Source organism: Astyanax mexicanus, unplaced genomic scaffold (assembly GCF_023375975.1).
Source record: "Astyanax mexicanus isolate ESR-SI-001 unplaced genomic scaffold, AstMex3_surface scaffold_46, whole genome shotgun sequence".
Classification (NCBI taxonomy): Eukaryota; Metazoa; Chordata; class Actinopteri; order Characiformes; family Acestrorhamphidae; genus Astyanax; species Astyanax mexicanus.
Genome location: NW_026040056.1, coordinates 612501 through 620000, shown reverse-complemented (window position 1 = coordinate 620000; position 7500 = coordinate 612501). Strand labels below are relative to the sequence as shown.

At 46.6% G+C, this 7500-nt stretch overlaps 1 protein-coding gene, 32 non-coding genes and 1 pseudogene across 34 annotated transcripts in view; 33 read left to right on the top strand and 1 right to left on the bottom strand.

Moving 5' to 3' along the window:
- Window positions 1-7500, bottom strand: part of LOC125795261 (syncytin-A-like) — a 170873-nt gene that overhangs the window by 122865 nt on the left and 40508 nt on the right. The gene's annotated exons all lie outside the window — the stretch shown is intronic.
- LOC125796189 (5S ribosomal RNA) lies at window positions 16-134 on the top strand. The gene has a single exon (XR_007435181.1). It is a non-coding gene; the product is annotated as a 5S ribosomal RNA (ribosomal RNA).
- On the top strand, window positions 245-363 carry LOC125795486 (5S ribosomal RNA). The gene has a single exon (XR_007434478.1). It is a non-coding gene; the product is annotated as a 5S ribosomal RNA (ribosomal RNA).
- Window positions 474-592, top strand: LOC125795869 (5S ribosomal RNA). Its single transcript, XR_007434861.1, has one exon. It is a non-coding gene; the product is annotated as a 5S ribosomal RNA (ribosomal RNA).
- Window positions 703-821, top strand: LOC125795976 (5S ribosomal RNA). The gene has a single exon (XR_007434968.1). It is a non-coding gene; the product is annotated as a 5S ribosomal RNA (ribosomal RNA).
- On the top strand, window positions 932-1050 carry LOC125795878 (5S ribosomal RNA). Its single transcript, XR_007434870.1, has one exon. It is a non-coding gene; the product is annotated as a 5S ribosomal RNA (ribosomal RNA).
- On the top strand, window positions 1161-1279 carry LOC125795739 (5S ribosomal RNA). Its single transcript, XR_007434731.1, has one exon. It is a non-coding gene; the product is annotated as a 5S ribosomal RNA (ribosomal RNA).
- On the top strand, window positions 1390-1508 carry LOC125795965 (5S ribosomal RNA). The gene has a single exon (XR_007434957.1). It is a non-coding gene; the product is annotated as a 5S ribosomal RNA (ribosomal RNA).
- Window positions 1619-1737, top strand: LOC125795485 (5S ribosomal RNA). The gene has a single exon (XR_007434477.1). It is a non-coding gene; the product is annotated as a 5S ribosomal RNA (ribosomal RNA).
- On the top strand, window positions 1848-1966 carry LOC125795827 (5S ribosomal RNA). Its single transcript, XR_007434819.1, has one exon. It is a non-coding gene; the product is annotated as a 5S ribosomal RNA (ribosomal RNA).
- On the top strand, window positions 2077-2195 carry LOC125795847 (5S ribosomal RNA). Its single transcript, XR_007434839.1, has one exon. It is a non-coding gene; the product is annotated as a 5S ribosomal RNA (ribosomal RNA).
- On the top strand, window positions 2306-2424 carry LOC125795484 (5S ribosomal RNA). Its single transcript, XR_007434476.1, has one exon. It is a non-coding gene; the product is annotated as a 5S ribosomal RNA (ribosomal RNA).
- Window positions 2535-2653, top strand: LOC125795483 (5S ribosomal RNA). Its single transcript, XR_007434475.1, has one exon. It is a non-coding gene; the product is annotated as a 5S ribosomal RNA (ribosomal RNA).
- On the top strand, window positions 2764-2882 carry LOC125795481 (5S ribosomal RNA). Its single transcript, XR_007434473.1, has one exon. It is a non-coding gene; the product is annotated as a 5S ribosomal RNA (ribosomal RNA).
- On the top strand, window positions 2993-3111 carry LOC125795480 (5S ribosomal RNA). Its single transcript, XR_007434472.1, has one exon. It is a non-coding gene; the product is annotated as a 5S ribosomal RNA (ribosomal RNA).
- Window positions 3222-3340, top strand: LOC125795762 (5S ribosomal RNA). Its single transcript, XR_007434754.1, has one exon. It is a non-coding gene; the product is annotated as a 5S ribosomal RNA (ribosomal RNA).
- Window positions 3451-3569, top strand: LOC125796046 (5S ribosomal RNA). Its single transcript, XR_007435038.1, has one exon. It is a non-coding gene; the product is annotated as a 5S ribosomal RNA (ribosomal RNA).
- LOC125796259 (5S ribosomal RNA) lies at window positions 3680-3798 on the top strand. The gene has a single exon (XR_007435251.1). It is a non-coding gene; the product is annotated as a 5S ribosomal RNA (ribosomal RNA).
- Window positions 3909-4027, top strand: LOC125795479 (5S ribosomal RNA). Its single transcript, XR_007434471.1, has one exon. It is a non-coding gene; the product is annotated as a 5S ribosomal RNA (ribosomal RNA).
- Window positions 4138-4256, top strand: LOC125796077 (5S ribosomal RNA). The gene has a single exon (XR_007435069.1). It is a non-coding gene; the product is annotated as a 5S ribosomal RNA (ribosomal RNA).
- LOC125795478 (5S ribosomal RNA) lies at window positions 4367-4485 on the top strand. The gene has a single exon (XR_007434470.1). It is a non-coding gene; the product is annotated as a 5S ribosomal RNA (ribosomal RNA).
- Window positions 4596-4714, top strand: LOC125795477 (5S ribosomal RNA). Its single transcript, XR_007434469.1, has one exon. It is a non-coding gene; the product is annotated as a 5S ribosomal RNA (ribosomal RNA).
- Window positions 4825-4943, top strand: LOC125795476 (5S ribosomal RNA). The gene has a single exon (XR_007434468.1). It is a non-coding gene; the product is annotated as a 5S ribosomal RNA (ribosomal RNA).
- LOC125795475 (5S ribosomal RNA) lies at window positions 5054-5172 on the top strand. Its single transcript, XR_007434467.1, has one exon. It is a non-coding gene; the product is annotated as a 5S ribosomal RNA (ribosomal RNA).
- LOC125795474 (5S ribosomal RNA) lies at window positions 5283-5401 on the top strand. The gene has a single exon (XR_007434466.1). It is a non-coding gene; the product is annotated as a 5S ribosomal RNA (ribosomal RNA).
- LOC125795473 (5S ribosomal RNA) lies at window positions 5512-5630 on the top strand. The gene has a single exon (XR_007434465.1). It is a non-coding gene; the product is annotated as a 5S ribosomal RNA (ribosomal RNA).
- On the top strand, window positions 5741-5859 carry LOC125795472 (5S ribosomal RNA). The gene has a single exon (XR_007434464.1). It is a non-coding gene; the product is annotated as a 5S ribosomal RNA (ribosomal RNA).
- LOC125795470 (5S ribosomal RNA) lies at window positions 5970-6088 on the top strand. Its single transcript, XR_007434462.1, has one exon. It is a non-coding gene; the product is annotated as a 5S ribosomal RNA (ribosomal RNA).
- Window positions 6199-6317, top strand: LOC125795469 (5S ribosomal RNA). The gene has a single exon (XR_007434461.1). It is a non-coding gene; the product is annotated as a 5S ribosomal RNA (ribosomal RNA).
- Window positions 6428-6546, top strand: LOC125796286 (5S ribosomal RNA). Its single transcript, XR_007435278.1, has one exon. It is a non-coding gene; the product is annotated as a 5S ribosomal RNA (ribosomal RNA).
- LOC125795468 (5S ribosomal RNA) lies at window positions 6657-6775 on the top strand. Its single transcript, XR_007434460.1, has one exon. It is a non-coding gene; the product is annotated as a 5S ribosomal RNA (ribosomal RNA).
- LOC125796427 (5S ribosomal RNA) lies at window positions 6886-6994 on the top strand (annotated as a pseudogene).
- On the top strand, window positions 7105-7223 carry LOC125796036 (5S ribosomal RNA). The gene has a single exon (XR_007435028.1). It is a non-coding gene; the product is annotated as a 5S ribosomal RNA (ribosomal RNA).
- LOC125796065 (5S ribosomal RNA) lies at window positions 7334-7452 on the top strand. The gene has a single exon (XR_007435057.1). It is a non-coding gene; the product is annotated as a 5S ribosomal RNA (ribosomal RNA).

Here is a 7500-nt window from a genome sequence, read left to right as displayed (position 1 = left end):
GAGAGCTCTGCAATGGCTTACGGTCACACTACCCTGAGAACGCCCGCTCTCGTCTGATCTCGGAAGCTAAGCAGGGTTTGGCCTGGTTAGTACTTGGATGGGAGACCACCTGGGAATACCAGGTGCTGTAAGCTTTTCCCCTCTTGCTTCCATTACCATGGTCTTGTTATACATTACTAGTTTGTTATCTGAAACCCAACATAGATTAAGTTGCATAAGTAGTCTTGATGAGAGCTCTGCAATGGCTTACGGTCACACTACCCTGAGAACGCCCGATCTCGTCTGATCTCGGAAGCTAAGCAGGGTTTGGCCTGGTTAGTACTTGGATGGGAGACCACCTGGGAATACCAGGTGCTGTAAGCTTTTCCCCTCTTGCTTCCATTACCATGGTCTTGTTATACATTACTAGTTTGTTATCTGAAACCCAACATAGATGAAGTTGCATAAGTAGTCTTGATGAGAGCTCTGCAATGGCTTACGGTCACACTACCCTGAGAACGCCCGATCTCGTCTGATCTCGGAAGCTAAGCAGGGTTTGACCTGGTTAGTACTTGGATGGGAGACCACCTGGGAATACCAGGTGCTGTAAGCTTTTCCCCTCTTGCTTCCATTACCATGGTCTTGTTATACATTACCAGTTTGTTATCTGAAACCCAACATAGATGAAGTTGCATAAGTAGTCTTGATGAGAGCTCTGCAATGGCTTACGATCACACTACCCTGAGAACGCCCGATCTCGTCTGATCTCGGAAGCTAAGCAGGGTTTGGCCTGGTTAGTACTTGGATGGGAGACCACCTGGGAATACCAGGTGCTGTAAGCTTTTCCCCTCTTGCTTCCATTACCATGGTCTTGTTATACATTACTAGTTTGTTATCTGAAACCCAACATAGATGAAGTTGCATAAGTAGTCTTGATGCGAGCTCTGAAATGGCTTACGGTCACGCTACCCTGAGAACGCCCGATCTCGTCTGATCTCGGAAGCTAAGCAGGGTTTGGCCTGGTTAGTACTTGGATGGGAGACCACCTGGGAATACCAGGTGCTGTAAGCTTTTCCCCTCTTGCTTCCATTACCATGGTCTTGTTATACATTACTAGTTTGTTATCTGAAACCCAACATAGATGAAGTTGCATAAGTAGTCTTGATGAGAGCTCTGCAATGGCTTACGGTCACACTACCCTGAGAACGCCCGATCTCGTCTGATCTCGGAAGCTAAGCAGGGTTTGGCCTGGCTAGTACTTGGATGGGAGACCACCTGGGAATACCAGGTGCTGTAAGCTTTTCCCCTCTTGCTTCCATTACAATGGTCTTGTTATACATTACTAGTTTGTTATCTGAAACCCAACATAGATGAAGTTGCATAAGTAGTCTTGATGAGAGCTCTGCAATGGCTTACGGTCACACTACCCTGAGAACGCCCGATCTCGTCTGATCTTGGAAGCTAAGCAGGGTTTGGCCTGGTTAGTACTTGGATGGGAGACCACCTGGGAATACCAGGTGCTGTAAGCTTTTCCCCTCTTGCTTCCATTACCATGGTCTTGTTATACATTACTAGTTTGTTATCTGAAACCCAACATAGATGAAGTTGCATAAGTAGTCTTGATGAGAGCTCTGCAATGGCTTACGGTCACACTACCCTGAGAACGCCCGATCTCGTCTGATCTCGGAAGCTAAGCAGGGTTTGGCCTGGTTAGTACTTGGATGGGAGACCACCTGGGAATACCAGGTGCTGTAAGCTTTTCCCCTCTTGCTTCCATTACCATGGTCTTGTTATACATTACTAGTTTGTTATCTGAAACCCAACATAGATGAAGTTGCATAAGTAGTCTTGATGAGAGCTCTGCAATGGCTTACGGTCACACTACTCTGAGAACGCCCGATCTCGTCTGATCTCGGAAGCTAAGCAGGGTTTGGCCTGGTTAGTACTTGGATGGGAGACCACCTGGGAATACCAGGTGCTGTAAGCTTTTCCCCTCTTGCTTCCATTACCATGGTCTTGTTATACATTACTAGTTTGTTATCTGAAACCCAATATAGATGAAGTTGCATAAGTAGTCTTGATGAGAGCTCTGCAATGGCTTACGGTCACACTACCCTGAGAATGCCCGATCTCGTCTGATCTCGGAAGCTAAGCAGGGTTTGGCCTGGTTAGTACTTGGATGGGAGACCACCTGGGAATACCAGGTGCTGTAAGCTTTTCCCCTCTTGCTTCCATTACCATGGTCTTGTTATACATTACTAGTTTGTTATCTGAAACCCAACATAGATGAAGTTGCATAAGTAGTCTTGATGAGAGCTCTGCAATGGCTTACGGTCACACTACCCTGAGAACGCCCGATCTCGTCTGATCTCGGAAGCTAAGCAGGGTTTGGCCTGGTTAGTACTTGGATGGGAGACCACCTGGGAATACCAGGTGCTGTAAGCTTTTCCCCTCTTGCTTCCATTATCATGGTCTTGTTATACATTACTAGTTTGTTATCTGAAACCCAACATAGATGAAGTTGCATAAGTAGTCTTGATGAGAGCTCTGCAATGGCTTACGGTCACACTACCCTGAGAACGCCCGATCTCGTCTGATCTCGGAAGCTAAGCAGGGTTTGGCCTGGTTAGTACTTGGATGGGAGACCACCTGGGAATACCAGGTGCTGTAAGCTTTTCCCCTCTTGCTTCCATTACCATGGTCTTGTTAAACATTACTAGTTTGTTATCTGAAACCCAACATAGATGAAGTTGCATAAGTAGTCTTGATGAGAGCTCTGCAATGGCTTACGGTCACACTACCCTGAGAACGCCCGATCTCGTCTGATCTCGGAAGCTAAGCAGGGTTTGGCCTGGTTAGTACTTGGATGGGAGACCACCTGGGAATACCAGGTGCTGTAAGCTTTTCCCCTCTTGCTTCCATTACCATGGTCTTGTTATACATTACTAGTTTGTTATCTGAAACCCAACATAGATGAAGTTGCATAAGTAGTCTTGATGAGAGCTCTGCAATGGCTTACGGTCACACTACCCTGAGAACGCCCGATCTCGTCTGATCTCGGAAGCTAAGCAGGGTTTGGCCTGGTTAGTACTTGGATGGGAGACCACCTGGGAATACCAGGTGCTGTAAGCTTTTCCCCTCTTGCTTCCATTACCATGGTCTTGTTATACATTACTAGTTTGTTATCTGAAACCCAACATAGATGAAGTTGCATAAGTAGTCTTGATGAGAGCTCTGCAATGGCTTACGGTCACACTACCCTGAGAACGCCCGATCTCGTCTGATCTCGGAAGCTAAGCAGGGTTTGGCCTGGTTAGTACTTGGATGGGAGACCATCTGGGAATACCAGGTGCTGTAAGCTTTTCCCCTCTTGCTTCCATTACCATGGTCTTGTTATACATTACTAGTTTGTTATCTGAAACCCAACATAGATGAAGTTGCATAAGTAGTCTTGATGAGAGCTCTGCAATGGCTTACGGTCACACTACCCTGATAAAGCCCGATCTCGTCTGATCTCGGAAGCTAAGCAGGGTTTGGCCTGGCTAGTACTTGGATGGGAGACCACCTGGGAATACCAGGTGCTGTAAGCTTTTCCCCTCTTGCTTCCATTACCATGGTCTTGTTATACATTACTAGTTTGTTATCTGAAACCCAACATAGATGAAGTTGCATAAGTAGTCTTGATGAGAGCTCTGCAATGGCTTACGGTCACACTACCCTGAGAATGCCCAATCTCGTCTGATCTCGGAAGCTAAGCAGGGTTTGGCCTGGTTAGTACTTGGATGGGAGACCACCTGGGAATACCAGGTGCTGTAAGCTTTTCCCCTCTTGCTTCCATTACCATGGTCTTGTTATACATTACTAGTTTGTTATCTGAAACCCAACATAGATGAAGTTGCATAAGTAGTCTTGATGAGAGCTCTGCAATGGCTTACGGTCACACTACCCTGAGAACGCCCGATCTCGTCTGATCTCGGAAGCTAAGCAGGGTTTGGCCTGGTTAGTACTTGGATGGGAGACCACCTGGGAATACCAGGTGCTGTAAGCTTTTCCCCTCTTGCTTCCATTACCATGGTCTTGTTATACATTACTAGTTTGTTATCTGAAACCCAACATAGATGAAGTTGCATAAGTAGTCTTGATGAGAGCTCTGCAATGGCTTACGGTCACACTACCCTGAGAACGCCCGATCTCGTCTGATCTCAGAAGCTAAGCAGGGTTTGGCCTGGTTAGTACTTGGATGGGAGACCACCTGGGAATACCAGGTGCTGTAAGCTTATCCCCTCTTGCTTCCATTACCATGGTCTTGTTATACATTACTAGTTTGTTATCTGAAACCCAACATAGATGAAGTTGCATAAGTAGTCTTGATGAGAGCTCTGCAATGGCTTACGGTCACACTACCCTGAGAACGCCCGATCTCGTCTGATCTCGGAAGCTAAGCAGGGTTTGGCCTGGTTAGTACTTGGATGGGAGACCACCTGGGAATACCAGGTGCTGTAAGCTTTTCCCCTCTTGCTTCCATTACCATGGTCTTGTTATACATTACTAGTTTGTTATCTGAAACCCAACATAGATGAAGTTGCATAAGTAGTCTTGATGAGAGCTCTGCAATGGCTTACGGTCACACTACCCTGAGAACGCCCGATCTCGTCTGATCTCGGAAGCTAAGCAGGGTTTGGCCTGGTTAGTACTTGGATGGGAGACCACCTGGGAATACCAGGTGCTGTAAGCTTTTCCCCTCTTGCTTCCATTACCATGGTCTTGTTATACATTACTAGTTTGTTGTCTGAAACCCAACATAGATGAAGTTGCATAAGTAGTCTTGATGAGAGCTCTGCAATGGCTTACGGTCACACTACCCTGAGAACGCCCGATCTCGTCTGATCTCGGAAGCTAAGCAGGGTTTGGCCTGGTTAGTACTTGGATGGGAGACCACCTGGGAATACCAGGTGCTGTAAGCTTTTCCCCTCTTGCTTCCATTACCATGGTCTTGTTATACATTACTAGTTTGTTATCTGAAACCCAACATAGATGAAGTTGCATAAGTAGTCTTGATGAGAGCTCTGCAATGGCTTACGGTCACACTACCCTGAGAACGCCCGATCTCGTCTGATCTCGGAAGCTAAGCAGGGTTTGGCCTGGTTAGTACTTGGATGGGAGACCACCTGGGAATACCAGGTGCTGTAAGCTTTTCCCCTCTTGCTTCCATTACCATGGTCTTGTTATACATTACTAGTTTGTTATCTGAAACCCAACATAGATGAAGTTGCATAAGTAGTCCTAATGAGAGCTCTGCAATGGCTTACGGTCACACTACCCTGAGAACGCCCGATCTCGTCTGATCTCGGAAGCTAAGCAGGGTTTGGCCTGGTTAGTACTTGGATGGGAGACCACCTGGGAATACCAGGTGCTGTAAGCTTTTCCCCTCTTGCTTCCATTACCATGGTCTTGTTATACATTACTAGTTTGTTATCTGAAACCCAACATAGATGAAGTTGCATAAGTAGTCTTGATGAGAGCTCTGCAATGGCTTACGGTCACACTACCCTGAGAACGCCCGATCTCGTCTGATCTCGGAAGCTAAGCAGGGTTTGGCCTGGTTAGTACTTGGATGGGAGACCACCTGGGAATACCAGGTGCTGTAAGCTTTTCCCCTCTTGCTTCCATTACCATGGTCTTGTTATACATTACTAGTTTGTTATCTGAAACCCAACATAGATGAAGTTGCATAAGTAGTCTTGATGAGAGCTCTGCAATGGCTTACGGTCACACTACCCTGAGAACGCCCGATCTCGTCTGATCTCGGAAGCTAAGCAGGGTTTGGCCTGGTTAGTACTTGGATGGGAGACCACCTGGGAATACCAGGTGCTGTAAGCTTTTCCCCTCTTGCTTCCATTACCATGGTCTTGTTATACATTACTAGTTTGTTATCTGAAACCCAACATAGATGAAGTTGCATAAGTAGTCTTGATGAGAGCTCTGCAATGGCTTACGGTCACACTACCCTGAGAACGCCCGATCTCGTCTGATCTCGGAAGCTAAGCAGGGTTTGGCCTGGTTAGTACTTGGATGGGAGACCACCTGGGAATACCAGGTGCTGTAAGCTTTTCCCCTCTTGCTTCCATTACCATGGTCTTGTTATACATTACTAGTTTGTTATCTGAAACCCAACATAGATGAAGTTGCATAAGTAGTCTTGATGAGAGCTCTGCAATGGCTTACGGTCACACTACCCTGAGAACGCCCGATCTCGTCTGATCTCGGAAGCTAAGCAGGGTTTGGCCTGGTTAGTACTTGGATGGGAGACCACCTGGGAATACCAGGTGCTGTAAGCTTTTCCCCTCTTGCTTCCATTACCATGGTCTTGTTATACATTACTAGTTTGTTATCTGAAACCCAACATAGATGAAGTTGCATAAGTAGTCTTGATGAGAGCTCTGCAATGGCTTACGGTCACACTACCCTGAGAACGCCCGATCTCGTCTGATCTCGGAAGCTAAGCAGGGTTTGGCCTGGTTAGTACTTGGATGGTAGACCACCTGGTAATACCAGGTGCTGTAAGCTTTTCCCCTCTTGCTTCCATTACCATGGTCTTGTTATACATTACTAGTTTGTTATCTGAAACCCAACATAGATGAAGTTGCATAAGTAGTCTTGATGAGAGCTCTGCAATGGCTTACGGTCACACTACCCTGAGAACGCCCGATCTCGTCTGATCTCGGAAGCTAAGCAGGGTTTGGCCTGGTTAGTACTTGGATGGGAGACCACCTGGGAATACCAGGTGCTGTAAGCTTTTCCCCTCTTGCTTCCATTACCATGGTCTTGTTATTCATTACTAGTTTGTTATCTGAAACCCAACATAGATGAAGTTGCATAAGTAGTCTTGATGAGAGCTCTGCAATGGCTTACGGTCACACTACCCTGAGAACGTCTGATCTCGGAAGCTAAGCAGGGTTTGGCCTGGTTAGTACTTGGATGGGAGACCACCTGGGAATACCAGGTGCTGTAAGCTTTTCCCCTCTTGCTTCCATTACCATGGTCTTGTTATACATTACTAGTTTGTTATCTGAAACCCAACATAGATGAAGTTGCATAAGTAGTCTTGATGAGAACTCTGCAATGGCTTACGGTCACACTACCCTGAGAACGCCCGATCTCGTCTGATCTCGGAAGCTAAGCAGGGTTTGGCCTGGTTAGTACTTGGATGGGAGACCACCTGGGAATACCAGGTGCAGTAAGCTTTTCCCCTCTTGCTTCCATTACCATGGTCTTGTTATACATTACTAGTTTGTTATCTGAAACCCAACATAGATGAAGTTGCATAAGTAGTCTTGATGAGAGCTCTGTAATGGCTTACGGTCACACTACCCTGAGAACGCCAGATCTCGTCTGATCTCGGAAGCTAAGCAGGGTTTGGCCTGGTTAGTACTTGGATGGGAGACCACCTGGGAATACCAGGTGCTGTAAGCTTTTCCCCTCTTGCTTCCATTACCATGGTCTTGTTATACATTACTAGTT